Here is a 21,805-nt window from a genome sequence, read left to right as displayed (position 1 = left end):
GCACGCTCCCCGCAGCCTGCTCTCTGGAATCCATTGACCAGTGGCGTCCCCTCCTCCTGACCTGCGTGTGCGAGGCAGAGGAGACCCTGCAGGTAAAAGGCCATAAAAAGGCCCAAAGACCATGTGATGATCAGGAGTGACACGCAACCCGAGGTGTCGCCATTTACTACAGCTTGGCATTGCAACATTGCAGAGGTCAGTAATGGGACAAATAGATGTATAGATACATGTAGGTTGTATTTTCAAAATTTTCAACAAAGTCCTGAACAAAGTGCTTGGCAAAGAGGAAAGGGCCAAGACCAGGAGGTAAACTGTCATGTGTATCATGGCCCAGCTGGGGCCATGGCCCAGCTACAGGATATGACCTCATTTTTCTGGTTTTGATTCCAGGTTTTTATTTGTTGCAGACCTAACCACCCTGTGATACGAGAGCATGCGGCTCCTGGGATTGGATGTACTGTAGGTAGGAGTTGATACCCCTTAAACAGGACATCCTGCACCATCTTCCCACTGAGTCTGACTGGTACATAGCTTCACCTTGAAATAAGGGCTAGAAATGGCCATGGGAGGACTTTTGTTTTCACTGACATGCTACCTGAGGTACCGCCGTTTATCGCTCCTTGCCTTTGCCACATTGTGGTGTTTTGTTCATAGAAGAGTTCCTAAGGAGGCGATACAGTCAGGGATGTATTTTAGTGGAGGGTAAAACCACCTAAGCTCAGTTCAAAACCTTTTCTTTGTGAAATAGTTCACTCATCTTTTACACTGTTGTCAATCTTTATTATCAAAAATTCACAGTACACATAGTACATTCTGAATAATGAAGGGCTTCATTCCAAAATGACATATAACCATTGTGAAGAGAAAAGAAAATGTGGTGTGACCATTCAAAACTTTTAAACTGTGAGAATTACATACCTATACATATACATATACACTTATTATATTAGTTGTTCTTGGCTGTCTAGTTGCTACTTTACCCAAATGTATATTTCCCACTACATCAGGGGATACAGTGGTGTGTTTGAGAAATGGACGCACAGACTTGCAGATCTAAAAGAAAAACAACCCACAAGAGAACAAAACATCTATTCCACGCAGCCTGGGGGCCTTTTTCTCCAACCAAAGGAAAATAAGGGCTTACAAGGTCTCACCAGGTTTACCGTGTTGCTCTGAACTCAACAAATGACTTTTCATATCTGATGTTGCGTAACGGCACACAGCCGCACAGTCATTATCCCAACATACCAATGCAACAACATTCATCCTAACATTCAACTTTCATTATCCTGCAGCCATTTATTTGCCATGCCGTATTACCTCTCTGTATTCCAAACACGCTCCCTCCCCTTTTATTAAATTGTAAGTAGGCGCTGATCTCTAGAGAAATATTACCAGAATGGATGTGTTAATGTACATTCCCCATTTCCTCTGATTTGCCACATGAGTGTAAGTTTGTCAATGTACATTTAAGAGTAGAGTCAGAGCGAGGGAGATTGAAGAGATTCATTTCAAAATGAGATATCCACCTTTTGAACAATTTATCAGATCACTGCAGACATGAATGTTTTAGAAAAAACATTTACTGTGTAACCTATTTTAAGACCTTTGCCTAACAAAAAGTATCATTTTTGGTCATTTATATTTTTTTAACTGTTGACTGGTGAATTTCAATGATAATGGAGAAAAATGGAGATATAGTATTTTGGAATGAAACCCCTCCGACTGCACCCGAGGTCTGCGGAGTTCAGGCTTAGTGTGCCGCGTGCTTCAGAGCGCAGGTGCCGACAGCATTAGAGGTGTGAAAAGAGGCAGCGCAGTAAAGGAGATATTGCGTTAGAGAGGAGTATAGAAGTGACACTCTATCACAATGAGCAGATTAGGCAAGGCTATTCTTAGAATCATATTATACTCATCCTTTTAATATGCAGCAGGCAGCGGAGCGAGGGAGAGAGGGGATATCACAGGGAATGATAAAGGAGCCACATAAAGCGTGCAGAAGAAGAGAAGGAAGGGAGGAAGGAAGGATGGATTGAGGAAAGGAAGGAAGGAGGAACGGCTATGGTGAGAAGTTAGATCATAAGCCTCTTATTAATCATACGGAATTTAGGTGGCACAGGGGAGACATGTTCTGCTGAGATTACCGCAGAAAGCGAAAAAGTAAGTGAAAAAAAGAAGATGCGTTTTTTCTTAAGCTGTGTATTATTGGTTTCCAGATGACAAAGTGCGCATGATGGGCTCAGTAACATACCCAGCAGAACGATTTACTACGTGACTTATGGTGAATTATATGGATGTGAACTTTCCAACCCAAAATGCACGACTATAAAATGCTTACTGACGATGACATTAGCAATCAGTTATAATTCCGCACATGGTTGCTGTGCTCAGAAAAATAATTGGCAGATTACAAGGGCCGCTCGCCACAGTGTTCAGCGCTAATACAGCTATAAACACGATAGCATCAAATGATCCTCTTGTCTCCTGTTCCTCCATATCTTCCCATGCTAATTCAGCATTAGCTATCCCACTTATAATTGATGTCCCAAGGCCTGTGTTTGGGACTGCCTTGGTGGCCCATTCATCTTCACAGTCACAACCGGAGAGCTGGTGTGGGATTCGATGGAGAGGCAGCGCAAAAGCACCGCACCCCGACACTCTGTCACTGCCACAAACCTTACAAAAACATTAATTCGGTATGTACATAAATTTAAAAGTAGCCGCCCTGGAGAAAAGGCTCCACTATGTAACTTTCCAAAAATTGTCCAAACAAGTTAGCGAGTTAAAATTGATGTCATTAATAACGCAGTGTGTCGCGCTCTCGGTGTCTCAACCCACATGCAGCACTAGGAGACTGGAGGCTGGAGGTTTCCCCGCACAATCATCCTGTTTGGCAATCTGCAGCTGGAGGTGAGCGTTTGTGTCATCATGCTGGAAAAAAGCACTATTTTCTCATATGAAATTATTTCTGGAATTACGGTGTCACCCTCCTCCTTATCATCAACTTGCACAGCTTATTGCCAGCTGGATACAGTGAAGACAGGTTGTCAACTCCTGTTTCCATACGCCTAATGATCAGCTTGGGGGAGGGGGGGGAGGGGTGATGAAATGTTTCCCTTATGAACATTGGAGGAGGAGAGGAAAGAAGGATAGAAGGAGAGAAGAGAGGGGAAGAGAGCAGGATCAATACATCCCAGTGCAGTTAAGACATACTTATACAGACATTGGCATAGGGAAGATAGATGACCTGAATCAACTCTCCGACTGCCTACTCTTGTCTGGAGAAAAAAGATAGAGAGGGAGAGAGGGAGATGTAGGACTGCAGCATCCAGGCTTCCCCTCCCTGCAGCCTTTTCGAGTTTCAACAGCCTGATGCTACTGACCAGTAACTAGCAGCCCGGGCCTTGAAATGTTGGCCACACAACAGTATGAATATATAAAAATAGACAGAAAAGTAAGGAAGATAAAACGGGTTACACCCATCATTTGAGGCTTTGAACCTGGATGTGTTATTTTGTATCTCATGAGTCATTCTGTATCTCATATTGTGTTTCAAAGAAACATTTCATATGGATTTTTTTTTTTTTTTTTTAATCCCACCACGAATGGATTCAGAGGGAAAGCACTGGGGAGTTTACAAGGTAACAAAAAGGAGAAAGGAAATGGTTTCATTTAGGCACCTTGTATCTGGCTGCCTCCTGGGGGATTTAGCTTCAGCTATTCTTACCTTCGCTCTCACCGCAACCTCTCCACAGCCATCCCCTTCTTGTTCAAAGGTTTCCCATTTGGTCATGTCAGAAAGGTTTCCATGCTTTAATAGCTGAGGAGGCGAGAAGGCGTCGCGCTATGTGTCCTCTTTTCTGAGCTCCTCTCTCTGCATTATTAATCCAATGCTTTCAATGAATTTCAAACAGCGCGTGCAACGCTTTGATGCTGGGGAGCGGGACGGGCGGCGAGGGCGCTTGAAACGCTCCTCACAAGCCCACAGCACAACACACCCGCGCCTTTTGGGAAGAGCCATCTAATTTGAGACTGGTCTCTTACGTAATTTTGAATTTCATTAAAAAAAAAAAAACTTCTTATTTGATGTGTCTGAGGTTTACGACACTGCTGCGTTTGTTTACCTGTCAGTATATCAAGAATGATATCTGTTCTCTCCCTGGATGCTACTCTTCAATAGCCTGTCAGGAAAAACCCCGCGTGAAACTCCTCCTCCGCCTCAAAGACTTATCAGAGCACGCGAGCAGCTTTGTGATGTTTCACAGTGCAGTCACGCTGCCGAGCCGTCTTCCGGCCTCCCTGCAGCTCAAAACAATATCAGCGCCAGATAAGGGAACTGTTTTGTTCTTGCCTATTACTAATCCCAGTTCAAAGAGAAGGGCCACGTCTCCACATCAGGCTCTTGTAATGGCCATGAAATGAACTGGAGCTAGCTTCTTCTTCACTGCCGATACGCTGCCGTGGGTCCCATCAGCAGCACCGGCTCTGATGAAGGCAGAGGGGAACACTCACGCTGCTGCGCACTGCACCGCATCGACACCCATTGCAAACATAACAGAACTGCCCCCAAGCTCACTCAACAGGAAGCGTGTGTCTGGTTGGGTTTTTCATGTTTGTTTTTGGAGATGTGATGTTGATGTAACATTTCAGCGTTATTGCAACAACATTAAGATGATATGCAGGCCTGTTTACAGAGGAGCACGGACAGCATGTAGCCATCTGCCAGGGCTTCATGTTTTGGCTTCTACAATGTTTCAGCAGCAGCATAAACATAGTAAAGTTGATTTCTTGACGAGGGAACAGCACTTTTTAATTAATTCAACCCTGGCTTTTCTCTTAACTTTCCTATAAATGTCCACATACACAGATTCAAAGGTAGGTGAAAACAACTTTATCCATATCCTAGGTCAATGCAAAGCAGATGTTCTTCATTTGCTGATTCTTACACACCATTTGAGCTATCACATGCCTATAATGAGAGTTATATTCATACCTGAGACACTATCCTGTCATGTTAGTGTCCTGTTAACTAGCATATCACTGCTGTAAGGTGAAAACCTTGTGTCTCCAAAATGTCAACTTTTCAGAGACTAAGAAATGCTTCCTTGATTTTACTTTGACGACCATGCATTGATGAGTTTATCTACTGCATTTTGAAAAGTCTTCATACACCCAAGCTTTGTGGAGATTTCTCAACCCATAGAAGAGTGTGTAATCCTTCAATTAAAGTTTTGAAAATCACCAGAATTGGAGTTACAGGGTTTTCTCCTGACAGCGTCAATATGTGATACCATTAGAAACCTCTCAACCTTGGAAGATAAGATAGCACTTTATTGATCCCCTTGGGGAAATTCAGAGATATACCATTCCTATAGATGTGAGCATAGCCTGGCCATGATAATCATGCAGTAAACACTGGACCCAGAACAGGGTCTGCAGGGGGTTTAACAGGTTATTAGAACGTGGGCTTAAACATTAGATGTGACTGGGAGTCATTCTGTTTGTGGGGAGGGTGCTCAGATCACTGCAGAGGTGATGAGAAACTATAACGCTCCCGAGGACAGAGGAGAGGAGCTACCATTAAGGCTGAGCAGCTCTGGGGCTGAGCCAAGTGTAAATTGCAATAACAGCAGCATCGGTGAGTGAGATTACTGAAGGGGAAAGGGGCTATCCTCACTCTGCAGATATGTGGACACGCACGCGCACACACACACACACACACTCACACACACACACACACACACACATACAACATCAGTGCACACATCAGCACGCTTATGGACTCATCAGCACACATGCACGCACAAGCACACACACATACATACGCAAGGACACACTCACACACACACAGTTGCACACACTGTGAGATATGAGATAGAGCAAGATGAAGAGAAACCCATCAAGCGCAAAAAGACGATAATTACATGACGTTGACAGGGGAGATGGAGAGGAGAGGGATACATATTGTGCCTCTCATTAAGCATTGGACTAACACACTCAGAGAGACACAGGGTCGACGTGAGTGTGTGTGTGTATGTGTGTGTATGTGTGTGTGTGTGTGTGGAATAAACACACACACACAGAACACAGCACAACACAGCTACTGTAGCACACTGGTTGGAAATCCCACAGTGGCTGCAGCAGAATTTGTGCCTCCAGGCTTTCAATTAGGATACTTCAAGGGGAAAACACATACACACACACACACACACACACACACACACTCTTAGTCACACATACAGATGTGAATCCAGGCGTGCACACACTGATGTACACATACCCTCACAAACAAAGAGAGCAAGTCAAGCAGAATAACTAGAAGATCTAGTGTGCGTATAAGCACATTGCACATCAGAGAAATGTAAATATGTTTTATTTCTGATTGGGCTCCAGCGTTCACGGGGGGACGGAGAGGGAAGGAGAGGGGAGGGAGAGGGAGAGAGAGAGAGAGAGAGAGAGAGAGAGAGAGATGGATTCACAGAGAATCTTTTAGATGATTCCACCTCCTTTCATTCTGCTGAGAGCATGCCTTCTTTTCTCACTCCAAGCCATTTCTGCAGAATAATATGCCGGTAACAAACCTCCACTTGTTTCTCAAATATCTTGGACCCAAGGTTTGTGGAATTTTCCATCAGAGAAAAAGCTCTATTTAATGTATGGCACGCATAAAGTGAAAAAAAAAAATCCATTATGTTCTGGGTTCTCCTAGATAATCCTGTTTCTAATTGAAAATTGAATGGTTCTGACCGTGTTCTTTTCAATGACTGTAGAATAAAGTCTCATTACTGCTGATGTGCGTTCATGGCCAAAAATCATGCGTTCACTTCCTATTTCAATCTTGATCCGGTTACGCCATATTAATAAAGCAGATGCAGATGGACATGGCGGCTTGTACCCATGTATCATCTTTACATAACATGAGACATTATTCTTAATGTAATCCTGTAACTGACAATCAATATCATGATTCAGTTTATCTCCAAGTTAAGTAAATGTACAGGAATTTATTTCAGCTGCACTGGTGCCTATAAACAGATTTTACTCATTGATTTGGAGATACACCTGTGGGAGTGAAGATGTGGTGTTTCCATGGCAGTAGCATGTTCACACCATTCAAGATGCTATGCAAGTCTTCTGCTGCCGCCTCTAAGGGGACGTTCAAAGCGCGCTGGATATTGCTCTGCTGAGAGCCTAGTAAAATAGTCTATCCCCTTTGATCCTCTCACCTCACTCTCCTCCTCCCTAGCTACTTCAGAAATCAGCCTGCTCATCCTCAATGTGCAGGCAGTGGGAGTGAGTGTGTGTGTGTGCGCCGGGTTGTGTGTTACGGACTACTCTTCACTATGTGTTCCATCGCCAGTTACATAAACCGTGCTGTCATAATGGCTACAGGGCACGCTGAAACGCTGCCATATGAGCGCTGGGTCAATAACTCCTCACTGCAGGTTTTTTTGGGTTTTCCTTCTCTTGGTGGGCAGCCAGGACACTTCTGGTTGAATCTGAGGAGGGAGTGGGTGGGTTCGTATTGGTGCAGTGCGGTACAGAGGCCCATAATTACCATGTAACGTAATCAGTGAATCTCCCTGAGACCTTTTTCTTTGAAAAGATAGACAGTAGGTTGACCACAATTATTAGAACATGAAGAAAGCCATTTGCAAGCCCTGGAGAGGTAAGAAATAGGCTTAAAGCAATATTCCACTTCGGATTTTTACTTCCCATTCATTTGAATGAGGCCATGAAAATAGCCTGAAAACTTATATATGACATGTTTGTGAACAGATTCAACAACAGATCCCGCTATTGTGATTTTCAATGGAATGTGGGTCCAACGTTTTAGTACATGATTTCGCCGAATAGCATTTTTATTAATAGAAGAGAACATAGTGGAGAGATACGATTTAGGAGAGATAGTTCCTGTTTGGGAGACCGGATCTACTTTTATTTTTACAGTAAATACTAATTTTAGTGTAAACTAAGAATAGAAATGCAAAATGATGACAGACCAATGACTGCTTTACTGTCTTAAAAGCAGGATCTGTTGTTGAATCTGTTCACAAACGTGTTAAATGTCAGTTTTCAGTCTATTTTCTTGGCCTCATTCAAATGTATGGCAAGTCAAAATCCACTACAAACTCGTCCCAGCTGCATCCAGTCTTGGTGATTAGTTTATATTCTGGTTTTCATGGCAGTCAAGTGCCAAATAACCCCCATGTTAAAACTAAGTGGAATATTGCTATTTAAACGTATCAAACGTGTTGGCCCAGCCAATCCAGATATGCACCAGGTATAAGCGGCACTAAAATCCACCTCTGCAGATCTAAATACTGGGGAGAGAATGACAGCACATTGCGACACCATTACCACAGCACATCCTTTGGTTTGATATTTCTCATTAAGCTCTTTTTGATAATATTCCCCACACTAATGTGCTATTATGCCTTTCCACAGCCTGATCAAGGAATATACCTCCTGTGGGCTTTAAGGAAATAATGCTGGCTTCCGACGCATGGGCTCCTGTTAATCCCTGCGCCGAGCGAACCTGCGCAGGTGTGAGAACGACACTGAAGGCAGTATGGTATCTTTTATTATCCACAAGTCAAGTGTGGAGATGGCTTTTCTCCTAAGAGGGGCTGAGAAGAGTGCTTGATTTACTTGTCATAAACATCAGCTGTTTGATGGGGACTGGCGAGGCTGAGACCTGGGCACAGTCTGCCTGGCGATCCAGACGGTACGGAAACTCAGCAGCGCGCTCCCATTTTCTTGGCGGCAGTCAAGATTCCTGAGGTGACACTCTCCTGAAGTGAACAGTTGTCAGCCGTTGAAGATGATCTCTCTCTCTCTCTCTCTCTCTCTCTCTCTCTTTCTCTCACACACACACACTTCTTTTTTCCCCAACTGTATATTTGCAAAACAGTTGTAACTACCCTACAACTCTCTCTCTCTCTCTCTCTCTCTCTCTCTCTCTCTCTCTCACACACACACACGTGCGCGCACACAAAGATTGAAAGATGAAACACAGCCCTTGCAAGCGGCATGGGAAGCCACCTCCACACGACGCACACAACTGTCAATGTGTGAGACATGCATTCAATTGTTTTTTCCCCCCTTTATTCCACTAGAGCTCTGTTTGAGGAGTGCTTTTGGTGAAATTATGTGTCTAAGCAAAAAAAAGCAGACGGGCCAGCTGTCACACACCCCCAGAGCCGTCCTGATCAAACCGCACACGCACACGCACCCGCACACACACATGCACACACGCACACACACACACTCACACACACTTTTTTTTCTTTTTTCCAATATAACTTTATATTTTTGTATTTTTGCACTGCAGCAGTAACGACCCCCTCAGCTCATACACAAACAGCTACTACTCACCCCTTCATGGGACTGAACAAAATACAAGAAATCATAAAACTACAAAGGACCCCCAGTAAAAAAAACAATAATTTGTTTTCATCTTAATACAACTGGTGCTCTGGTGAAAAAAAATACTTTTATTCACAGCAATTACTGCGTGCAGAGAGTAGAAGTGGAGGAGAGGGGAGGGAAAGAAAAAACACATTATAGCTCCAAATTATTTTTTCAAACTCCCGTCTGTTACACAACTTAATGAGCCTTGAAATTGGTGAGATTACATTTTTCTGCGTTTCTTTCATTAGTGTGGGTGTCGCCAATCTCTTGGGATCTCTTTCCTGGGATGGGGACTGTGCAGCGTGCTGCCGCAGAGCGCGTCACGCTGCTGCGAGGACCAGCAAACTAACCAGCAGGCCGGTAAATAGATCAGGGAGTTCCCCGTGATCAGGGTGGTTTTTGGTTCAATCAGCCATCTGATTTACAGGAGCTGTACAGTTGGTTAAAGCACTTCCCACTGCAAGAGATTTAATCTTGTGGCGAGTTTGAAAATCCCATTTTTTACCGAAGTCACAGTGAAAACAATTTTCCAGTGGGGAGAGGTAATTCCAGTTGTTTTCATTGCAGTTTCACTTGTTTGAAGAATATCTGGAAATGAGGCAGACTCCACTGGGACCAAGATGATTTCAATTGTTTCAAGATGATTTTGAATGCATTGGACTGCATTGGAAACAAGTGAAATTATCTCATCCTTTAGATTGTTTTAAGAAAAATAACATTTTAAGATTCAATAAGAGACTAAATTAATTGTTGAGATGAACACTTTTTGAAGTGCTGTGTGCTCCTTCTTGGCTCCTGCTGCAACAGATATACATGGAGAGACATCAAACATGCTAGCATCGTCCACACCCCTCCCCCACTCATAGATTCTCATACAAAACACACATATTTAGATTTCTGATGAACCAGATCTAAACATCTATTTTGTATTTTTGTCAGTATGCCATGATGTTAACCATGTTGACCAAGTTGATATATTTGGCTGTCTATAAAATGGTAAAAGTTACTTGTCATGCTTCTAGACAAGAACATTGGCTAGCTAGCTGTTTAACCTAAGTACCTGGATGTGTATCGGTGGACCATCATCACCTATGAAAGAGAATTACTTTTTTTCCTTTATGCAGAACTGCAGCTTTGCTTGTCACACTGTTTGATGTAAATTGGCATTGACTAACCTAATTGTGCCATGACTGTATAGAATAAGACTCAGAGGGGTCCTGCTAGCTAAGGCGCATAACATGTAATCATGACATTCTGGGTTTCAATCCACTTCCAATCTTTCCTGCCTCTCCACTGTGAAAAGATTCAAACTCTTGGCTCTCCTTCCTCATGTGAAACAGTTTTTTGTTTTTTTTAATCTGGACCACTGCAGAAAAACCTGAAGGCAGTGAAGACAGTCCTGCAACTTCCCAAGCTCACCTCTACAGTGCGTGGCATGTGAGAATGAGAAAATCAACATCATGGTGGCTCCCGAAAGCTTCTTAGTATGTTAATCTGTAATAGCTGATTCATAAGCGTGTCTGGCATAATGCGATGATTGATGTTTTGGCTCCAGCTACTTCATCTGGCTCAGCAACACTGACCATTTCGGGGTGAGAGCTGAGGCCCAGAGACCGGCTCGTCTGTCGGCGGGCCGGTCTGTCGGCGGGCCGGTCTGTTGCCCCGCTCCAGTGCCAAGCGCCCATCAGCGATGTGGGGGTCCACGTGACTCAGCACTCGCTACGTAACCAGGCGACCCAGATAATGCTCCAGCCTGCTTTTGTGGGCCAAGCGGCAAGAGAGTAGCTGTGCAAATGAACTGAAAAGAGCAAGGTGTTCAAATTAAGCGCCTAATTATGAGAAATGATGAATCCGTCCTCTGCCCATGCTGCCCCACCAGAGACTGCGGGATGGAAGCATCCCACATAGCAACTCGCTAGGGAAGAGATAGCCAGCGATTTGATGTAATAATAAGGTGAAGAAATAAGATCATCTCATAGCTTAGATGCTGATTAACCAACAGACCCACACCACTGATAGACAGATTATTATCTATTAGTGATAGCACGCTTCTACATCTCCCATGTCTGTTGAAAGTTCATTTTCTTACTCCATTAGTTCCAAGTTTTACATTAGAATCTCCCCAGGCTCTGTGGCTTCCTCAGCACCACAGGGTTAGTAATGTATAATGTTGGGTGGTGAAATGGTGAGTGAAAATCTAATGGAAACACAAGGGAGGAGGAATTGCACAAATAAATTAATAATACCACACAGCCATTTGTGGGGTTATTTTAAGACTTTTGGCAGCTTGCACAGTCCAAGAGTTCCATGCCACACTCAATGGCCATTAAGAATTTAGAAAAGCAGAAGTAGGCCACCGACAATTCAAGCAGAAAGAACATAAGGCTAAATCGCTTCTTCTCTCCGTTGTTCATGAATGAGAGAAGTGACAAATTAGTCGTCGGTCTCCCAGTGAGAAGAGGAATTGCAGCGACAGCCACCTCAGGATGCTGAGCAGCGTGCAAAGGCCTCGCTCCAATCAAAGTCTCCGGTTAGCGCAAACTGGAGAAGCAACTGGAGCAAATAAAACGTCCTGTTGGAAGCCGTCAGGCCGACTGTGAGAGGCCGTGCTCCAAATCCCCTCCACCTCTTGCCTCTTCGGACTAATGAATCAATCCGATGCGATTTTGCTGGTAAAAGTATTCACCGTGCTCTCGCGCTGTCACATGGTCTCACATGGTTGTGTGGCCCTGTCTTGCAAAATAATTCCTCAAAAGCTGTAGTGTATTTCTAGTGACATCTGCAGAGGGCATGTCTTGGCTTCCAGCTCCTGCCTCTGACAGTCTGTTCATCCAAGAGGGGACTCTGACAGAGTCGCTTTGAGAATTGCCCGTGATAGAAAGGACCTGCGGGAAAGGTTAGAGAGCTCCTGGGGTCAGACACAAGGGTCTTGCCGAATTTATACAGAAACAGCGTCGCACCGATTACCTCAGATCCATTCAATACTTTGTTGGGAGTTATGGCGTGTTTAAAATTGGCCCATGAGATACCTTCCTTGAGTGGGATGGAGGCTGAAAGCATTATTTTGGAGAGTTCTCCCATGAAACTCTTATAATAAGATGAGAATTTTCTTGTTTTTATTTAGTTTGTTTTTGCTTATGTGTATTAGGATTGGTCCCAGAACACAGTTTTCATATTTCATCAATGTCCATGAACATAATGCACTCAATGCAATAAATAGTAGTATAGGAGTATAGGGATCTATTGGGCATTCAGGAGGCAGGTGAGTCCCACATTAATTAAGGGTTGAGATGTTGGATGACAGACGTTAACTGTCAGCTGATGATTTATGTCTGCTTGTCAGGTGCTCCCCTGGTCCAGCCCAGCGGCACCCGCCTCAAATCTCCCGCTGCACTGCCAGTTGTCTTTGCTTGATCTTCGTCTGTTACTGTTACATCCGCAGAGGCACAATTTTACTTTGAGCAGCAGGTTTTCTTTTCCACTTGAGCTAGTTCAGAAATGAGCACACAAGTTAGGCTCCATTTAGTCCATAATGGGAAGAGCAGAGAATACCATCAATAAAACAGCAGCTTTGTCACCCTAAGCCGGCCAGCGCGGCGTGTTGGAGACAGCTGCCGCAAGCTGCCGCATCTTGGCGACCTTGTCTATAGGTAGTCACCACCAAGCTGGACAGCCCATTACTGACCCAGGAGGGGCCATCCTGATGGGAAAAACATGTATTTTGTGTGCGCGGCATACTATGTGTGTGCATGATATATAAATGTGTAATAAAAAGCATGCAAATATATTTTAGAAGTTAATTTAAACAGCCAGTGCAGCCGACCCTTTCTCTGAGACGTGGTGTTAGAGAGCTCAAAGTATTATAAAGTTTATTGCTTCAAGTGTAAAGAGTCGATAACGTCTCTCATGTCTCCATAGTGATGACGTTGTAGCCCATTAGCTCTGATTATTCTTGGCAGTTGTTTCTTACTAACAATAATGCATTGTCAGCAGGCAGCGCCCTGGTAAAACTTGATTAACAAATCCCTATCTATTTTAATGTATCAAAAGCCTGAAGCAACTAAATAAATCATTATTCAAAAATATCAGTCAGTATATTAGTCCAATCAAAATTCAATTCAGTAATTAATTAATTTCAAGTAATCGTGGAGATGAGCTGATAAATGAGACTTTTTTATGGATATTATATAAATTGTATTTGTTAATTCATTTGTTTGCACAAATTATCAAATTGTACACACAAAATAATTAAAGTGCCATAAATTAACCAACACAAGGGAACGAGGCGGGCATCAAAGTGGCTCAGTACTGTCACCTCACAGTAAGAAGACCCAGGTTCGATCTCCAGACCCTTTCTTTGTGGAGTTTGCATGTTCTCCCTACATGGGTCCATGTGGGTTTCCTCTGGGTGCTCCGGTTTCCGGTTTCCGGTTTTTGGAGACTCTAAATTGCCCATAGGTGTGAATGGTAATGTGATTGTCTGTCTATCTGTGTTCGCCCTGTGATGGACTGGTTTCCCTGTCTTCCGCTCAGTGCATGCTGGGATAGGCTCCAGCCCCAACAAGTGGGTAAAGAAAATGAAGGAATGAAAGTGAACGAGGTCCATGTCGTGTCCTCCATATAGCAAATCGTGGCCTCAAAATACATTTTCTTTCTCCTGCAGCCACTCCCGTGCTCCGTAGCCCATAATAATCTTTGAGAATAAAAAAACAGTGTATTAAATAACAAACTCAACGGCTGTAGACAGATTACAAATCATTTTTCCACAGCAGAGCTAACCTAGGTGGGACTTGCCAATGCAGCTCAAAATGTTCCATGGCATAAAATGCAAGTTGCTGATTTGACACTACGGCCCTGCTGAAGTACAATGTGACCTGGCAACTGGATGCAAAAAGACAAGTACAGATTCTGTACCGTCCCATGGTGCATCAGTGCCGCTCTCTCGCTCCCTAGTTGTTCAGCTGCCTTAACCTTTTCTGTGGAGAATACAGAAACATTAGGCTACTTGACTTGCTAACCTTAACATTAACCTTAACATTAGCAACTGAACCGTTAGCTGAACATAGCTTATAGCATATTACATACATATATAGAAGTACTGTTTACTGTGATTCATTATAAAATGCCAGAGTATGTGTTGTTTTATGTTGATCAAAAGATACCCATCATGTAAGTGGGTTGTGTGAAGAACAACAGCTAAGATGTTAAGATTTATAGTTACATTTTCACAATAATACAACTTTCACTTGCTTTTACTGCTCAGCAAGTAAAGATAAGGAAGTTTCATAGTGGCCAGGTATAGAGTGAAGTGACGCACTTCTGGCTGGCACTTCCTGTTTAAAGCTGCAATAAGTGAATTTTTCTGACCACTAGAGGGCGACAGAAACCACAAAACGTTTGTAAATAACACACAGCAAAGCCACTGCACTCAGAGGCCAGCGAAGGAAAAACATTGCAAAGCACTGTGCATAAATGCTAATAGTTAAGCTAACTGTGCCTACGGAGAAATGTCACCGGTTACCAGTCTCACTCTGACAGATCTTTGTCCTGCTGAAGGTTGCATGTCCCACAATGACAAGTGAAGAGGTAGGTAGCAAGTTTACTAGTTGAACAAGTTTACTCGCTTGCTTCATCGATTCCGCCATTCTGATAACTTTTTTTCAGGAATGGGAGGAGGAGAGGGCCGCTTTTAAAGAGCGAGGGAGGAGACAAGCTAGTTTTTAAAAAATAAAAAGCTACTGAATGGAGTGGGAGGAGCTTCGTTCTGGAGCCGAATTTGACAACAAGCTTTAGAAAAGAGGTGAAAACAGCAACACAGCTGCTGCTGTGTGGATATAGGTTTATATCATTATGTCTCAATGAAATCTCCACATAGCACACATTAGTTTCAGGATTGGTTATAAGGTCTGCTATCGCTTATTGCAGGTTGAAGCCTTGTAGTGAAAACCAAGCTTTAAATACATTGTCTAACTTTACCGCCATTTACCGCCAGAAAAGCAATAAATTGGAAAGGAATTTAGTGCATCTACTAAATCTCCTGAATGGAAGGTTGATTTGAGCTCAAAATGGTCTTTTGCTCATCAGAGTCATTATCAGCCTGCCTCAGATATTTTTTCACACCAGCCTTTTAACGCCAGTCTTTTAACACCACCAGTGTATTAAAAATAAGGCTGTGGTTGTCAGCTCTTCCTAAAATAGAGCAGAAAATTCCCTTTCTCACTTCATACTTCAGCTCTAAAATTACCACAAAACTCACAAATAAGCCCTACCTCTCTGCTGTCGTATTTAGTTAGACTTTGATTGGAGATTCGTCTCCGTAGAGAAAAGAGAAACCGTTTAAACTCTCCAATATCCCACTCCTTCTTAAACACACACAAATCTAGTTATGAACATCATCAAACTTTGTGATTCCACTATGGATAATGTCCACAAGAGATTCAACCAAACTTAAAATAACTGGTTTCACCCTCATTTAAAAGGTCCTGTTCTTGCTTCCTATTCCCTTTCCTCATTTCAACCGATAATACCTGAGGTTGCAGTCTGGATGCTGGCCAATCCCTTTAGGAAAGCAAAAATTGACAACTTTGCGGTACATCAGATCCACTTTGTATAGGATCTTTAAGCCACAAATCTAGGTATTAACCTCACAAGCCAGACGAGTCTCGTGAGTGTGATATTTTACGAGCCAAGAAGAAAGGGAAGCAATGGAAAAATACTGCCATAATGCTGCCTTGTATGTACGTAATATTTAGATATAAAAATGAAAAATGCATCACAATTACTCTGCCAACACACATCGTGAGATTTTAACCACTAAGGTGGCAGCATCTAATACAACTGGACATTACTGTAGAATTTTTTAAATCCTATTTGACTGAGAACACATTTGTATTCACAGCCTGAGGGAGAAGTTGGGAGAGGGAGGGTTACACACACATCCACACACTCGTGCCTTGGTTTTGTACATTTCGGCAGTATGCAGCTACATTGTAGCAGCTGGAGGCTCGGTGCCTTGCTCATGAACACATAGATGGAAATGGCTGAGGGAAGGGAAAGGGTTACGTATTCATTTCCCCTACCCAGATTTTTCCATTCGTTCCGTTTGTTCAAACCAGCGACCCTCCGGTCACCGACCCGTTCCTCTAACCTTCAGGCTACCACCGCAGCCGCCTCAGTGGACCCTGATGATATTTGTCTCCCTTACTTATTAGATTGGCCTGGAGACCCCTGCAGTCCCCAAAGTGTTATTTCCAGCCTGAAATCTGTGGAGTGTATTGCTGTAATGATTTTGTGGGAGGTAAATTTGCAGTGTATAGCAAGAATGTCGCTCTGCTAATTCAGCCTTTCCCCACCCACACAACTCGTAAGGTGAAAGACTGAAACACATACAAATGTACACACACACACACACACAAGCACGTACACATCGTGCAGTATTGCTGACGCGGGTGAAATGTGTATGATTTACATGACTGTAGTGAACGCAGAGAGGAAAGATGACTGTGGCTTTTTACACAGAGATGATCCCTATTATCATACATTAACACACTTCAGGGTTGTCAAGCTGTGTCCTTTCAAATTCTAATCCTTTTTTGTGTCATGGATTTAAATATTATAGTTAGACTCACAATATGAATGTTGAATGCTTCATTCTGATTAATCTTTCAGTTAACCTTTGTTTTTCAATGCCATAACATCATTTTTTGGCCCTGACAAAGGAAGAGACTTAAAAAGGAATTATTTTGCATGAGTGTAGTTTCTTCTGACAGAGGCTCATCCATCAGCCGCTGGATGAAAAGAGCGCTGTGACTGCCTTTCCAGTGCACTTCTCTCAAGCAACAGGCTTAATGAAGATGTCAATTTATTTTATTGATTCATTTTAGCGATGTGTATTGCCTCTGCCAGATGCAGTCCACGCAGCCGAACAACAGAGGCCTATCAGCGCTGGTGAATTTATGGCTGCATGATAGCAATCAAACAAAAACCACACATGCATTACTACGACTATTTGTTTTCAAACCAGGCACTTAACCACACAGTGCGCAATAGGTTCAGCATGCGCTTTGCACCAACTCAAGTGATTTACGATCCTGCGATAGAATAAATTGGCATTCATATCTTCGTTGCCTGTTGATAAAGATCATGGTGGCTGATAGAGTGTTTGTTTACTAGACTCACAAGGGAAGGTAAACCTGATATGAATCAACACGAAGAGAAAGTAAGCTGATAGTACCAGATTGTTGATGTGTATATCTTAATTTTTTTAACGTGTGGAAAACAATCTGATGGCTTTTAAAGCATTTCATTCTATAACGATTCACCATTTGGAAAAAAAGAAAAAAAAGAAAAAAAAAAGTAAGTTACAAGTTGACGTAATGTCTCACGTTTGACACTGTAAGGTTTTTACATTTTACATACTGTATGCTATCATTAGAGTATGTGTGTCAGCAGGTAAGGAAATATAAGAAAAAGGGGAAGGCATTAAATGAAATTTTAAAAAAAAACATTAAAGTTTTGAGTCCTTTTTGTGTCTTTTCTATCCTTTGAGTGATGGGTTTTAACTTGATTTTCTACTAAAAACTTTAAAGCATTTTGAAATGAAACTCTTCAAAATGTGACATTACAGTCACATTTCATAAGTTCCTGTCTGTTACATCATCTCCAAACAGATGTAACAGCCCGTCACATAAAAATATCATAAACTAATGTTCAGTAGGACAAACATCTGTCAAAGACAAAATGCCATCATACCTCTCTTGCCACTGTAGACGCTCCAAAGCAACAGCAACAAGAGATTTTCTGCTTAGCTTTGACATATAATCACAGCTGGCCGATTATTTATTTCTGCAAGTTTGCATTTCATCCCAATAGTGGGTTTACATTTGGAAAGGTTAAGCCTATTTAACCCCTGTGTGCCATTAGGGAGGAAAGATCTCCCCTGGTGTGGCCCGTTTGGCTGTTGAACACAGTGTACGAGTATCCGGCTGACAACGCTGGAGGCCACAACACAGCAGATCCACACAATCCACAAAAGTCCCCTAATCCAGCGGTGCAACAAGAGTATGCCCTAAAGCTGCTTAATATTCGAATGTAGGGACAGACCACGAGCTCCTGTTGTAGGCTTACCAATCTGGAGAGACTAGGACGGGTTTATCTTTTCTTCTGCTGAGCGCAAATGCAGATTTGTACCCTCAGATACAGCTTGCACTTTGAAGATTAAAGAACTGCCTTTTGAACCCATGGTGAAGCCTGCCGCTGCTGGTCCTGAACTGGAATCGATTAGAGCGCAACCCCTTGAACTCCGGGATGAGAAGTGTTGAGAAAAGAGAAAAAACAGCGTTCTCTGAGCTGATTTTTCACGTCTACCCCAGATATCGTGGTAATGATTGCAAATGAAAATGGATGACATTCTATTTTCTGGGGGCACGCAAAAAGAATAGACTTCCTGATCGAAACTGAATATCTGCTCCTCACCCCCAACGGAGATAAGAAGCTAGGACCGCCTCTCTGCAGAAATGCCATTACTCCCGCCGCTTTTATTAAAAATGATACATCAAACCGCAGCAGAAAATGCGTCCAATTTAAAAGTCTGGGGACATTAAGACAGTGGATCTACAATAGCTCATGGCAAGATGTGTCTATTCCGGTCCCCCCCCACCTCCTCCCCCCCTCCCAAAAGCTCAGTGTTGGGCCAAGGCCTCTTGAGTAGCATAAAGCAATCCAATCTGGGGAATGGGAGTGCGATGATGTGTGAAGATGTCAGTCCGGCATTAGATGAGAGAATAGGAGGACAGAGAGTCGCTGCCTCAAATCAGGATGGCAGTTATTGGCCAGTTGTCAAAATACGATTAAATGTGCTCGGTTGCTCCCTGCGTGATTCCAACATCCATCCACAATATGACCCATACTAACAGCTTAGTGTAATGGCATTTGGTCACAGAGAGTCTGTGGGTGTACATATGTGAGTAAAAAAAACATCTGGTAAAAACAACAGAGCATTGTCTGCTGGTGAGAAAGGAGGCTGCATTTGGAACCATGTACAGTAAGCTTGCTTTGTCAAACGTAAAAGTATGCAAAGATCTTCAAAGTCTCCTAAATACCCTCTGAAGCTATTCAGAGTTGCCTGACTGGAGCTCAATATTAATGTGATGACACCATCCTTATATCCCTTATTGGGGCTATTCCAGTCAAAGTACTTACAAAAATTCCAATAGCTGCTTAAAGTGGATTAAACAGCTTTTTTGTCAAATTGATGTTTCCTGTCCATGGGCTTTTGGGTTTAGCCTTAAGTTCAAAGTGAGGAAAGGCAAATTCAAAATGGTCTGAATACAGCATATGATGTCTCACTGCAGTCATCCAAATAACTGAAGGCTTTTTACCATTAGAAACTCTAATGCTCCAAAAAAGCTGGTACTTGTAGTAATGATCTGGCAGCCAATCTGGGCTGGGTTTATGCTAATTTACAGTCACGGTAATTGGCGTTTCTATTCAATTCACAGCTGGGCCAAAATTAATGGTAAATGCACATACACACACACACTGATGCACATACACAAGTGAAAATGTAAATGCGTGTGAACACACACACACACACACACACACACACACACACACCCGCACACTCACAAACACACCCACCATGTCTGTGTTGGTACATTAAGTTACAGCAGTCAGTAACAACACTTCTTTGATGTTAATTAGTACAGAGCAGGATGTTGATGGGAGGTGCCGAGGTAAGATCAATAAGATCTAAGAATATCTTTGACTTAATTTAGACGCTGTCTTCAGAATCTGAAATGAGCACTCCTCCTCCTGCAGACGCCACCACTGACATGACAGTTACAGAAAAGCTAAGGCGGACCGCCTGCTGCCCTATAGGCGGTTCTGGCTGGAACATGGCTTAGTTACGAGTCAGTGACTGTAAGAATACAACAGTATACAATTTTTAAGTCCAAAAATACTTGTGAGTCAACATAAGTTCAAGCATCCATAGAAAATGTTTCATGAATTCTGCAGTAACTCTTTACAATGGCTTTCAGTGTACTGTAACCAGTGTATTAGCCTATGGAAATGTATTGTGAGCACATAATAATAGTGTGTAAGTACTTATTGAAAATCTACCTAATACATAATTGCACTTACAAGGGTGTGGCAACACAATAAGCACTCTGTGGTTTCAAAGACAGAGGTCTGATCATGCAGGAATGAACAATTTTAGGCAATCATGTTGGCTAGTTGGATACTGTCCAAAACTGTCACATCTGGAAAATACTAGAATAACTCGGGAAATAAAACAATGTGCAAGATGTAGCCCAATTTCTCTTCTGCTGGAAAATAATGTAATGTATCACCTGTCACCAAAGCACTCAATGAGACAAAACATGATATAATTTCAGCAAAGAGGACAGTGGGGAACATTGGTACACCTGTCTGCACTTCCATCAGGCTTTTTGTGTAAGTACTTATTTTAGTGCAGTAGGTTTGTACACTATTTTGCAAATTGTTGTGATACCTTTGTAAGTACATTATGTATCAGTAAGCACTAACAAATGTATTATTGTGTGCTTAAAACATGTTTTTATTCCAATTTCCATAAATAAATTCACAAGTAAATACGGCAGAATAAGATCATTTAAAGTGCTACCACTCTGCCTGTTGTAACAAATACTGACAGTTATATCCTGTAAAAGCTTGGCACTTTCTCTAATGTTGTGTCAGCAGCTGGCAAATATCAATGGACTGAATAAACATTTTTTTGTGAAGTTTTGTGAAGCCGCTAACATTTTTAAATGGGTAAAAATGGACAGATAAGAAGGCCTAGGCCTACATTTGTGAAAACATCCACTGAACTGCGGATGTCTCCATGTTAATTACATACTTAGCGGGAAATGCTAAACCTGCAATCTCTGCATTAATTCTGTTTGTGTGTTTTGAACAAATGACAGAAATTTGTTTTATGGCCCGAAAAGGCCTATGGGTGGGGCAGGACTGCCACTGGAAGATATCCAGTAAACACCAAGCCAAGTTTGAGACCTAAGAAACTTGAACACTAACTGACTTGAACACTGGGACAGTGTTATGGTGATGAGTTATGGTGTCAGTAGCTCAAACTCTCCTCTGTGTGTAATGGAAAAGTTACTGTAGATGAACTATGAAAGTGTCTGAATCAGCCATTTTCCATCATCTTGAGCCCCAGAGAATTTCTCAGTCTCTCTTGTCAACCCGTTCATTCCTCCTGACAAGCACATTGACAGAAGTCAAAAGCTTCAGGGGCTCAGGTTGTTCAGTTGAATGTCTAAAGCCTTTTATTTTTTAAGTACTTGACTTGGTTCATTTGCCGAGGGAGAGAGAGAGGGAGGGAGAGAGAGGGAAGGAGGGAGAGAGAGAGAGG

General features: G+C 42.6%; 1 protein-coding gene across 1 annotated transcript in view; it reads right to left on the bottom strand.

The window, feature by feature from the left end:
* Positions 1 to 21,805, bottom strand: part of pcp4b (Purkinje cell protein 4b) — a 37,092-nt gene that overhangs the window by 11,923 nt on the left and 3,364 nt on the right. The window lies entirely within an intron of this gene.

Source organism: Centroberyx gerrardi, chromosome 6 (genome assembly GCF_048128805.1).
Source record: "Centroberyx gerrardi isolate f3 chromosome 6, fCenGer3.hap1.cur.20231027, whole genome shotgun sequence".
NCBI classification, from domain to species: Eukaryota; Metazoa; Chordata; class Actinopteri; order Beryciformes; family Berycidae; genus Centroberyx; species Centroberyx gerrardi.
The sequence above is the reverse complement of the archived record's forward strand: the minus strand, read 5'-3'. Positions and strand labels throughout refer to the sequence as shown.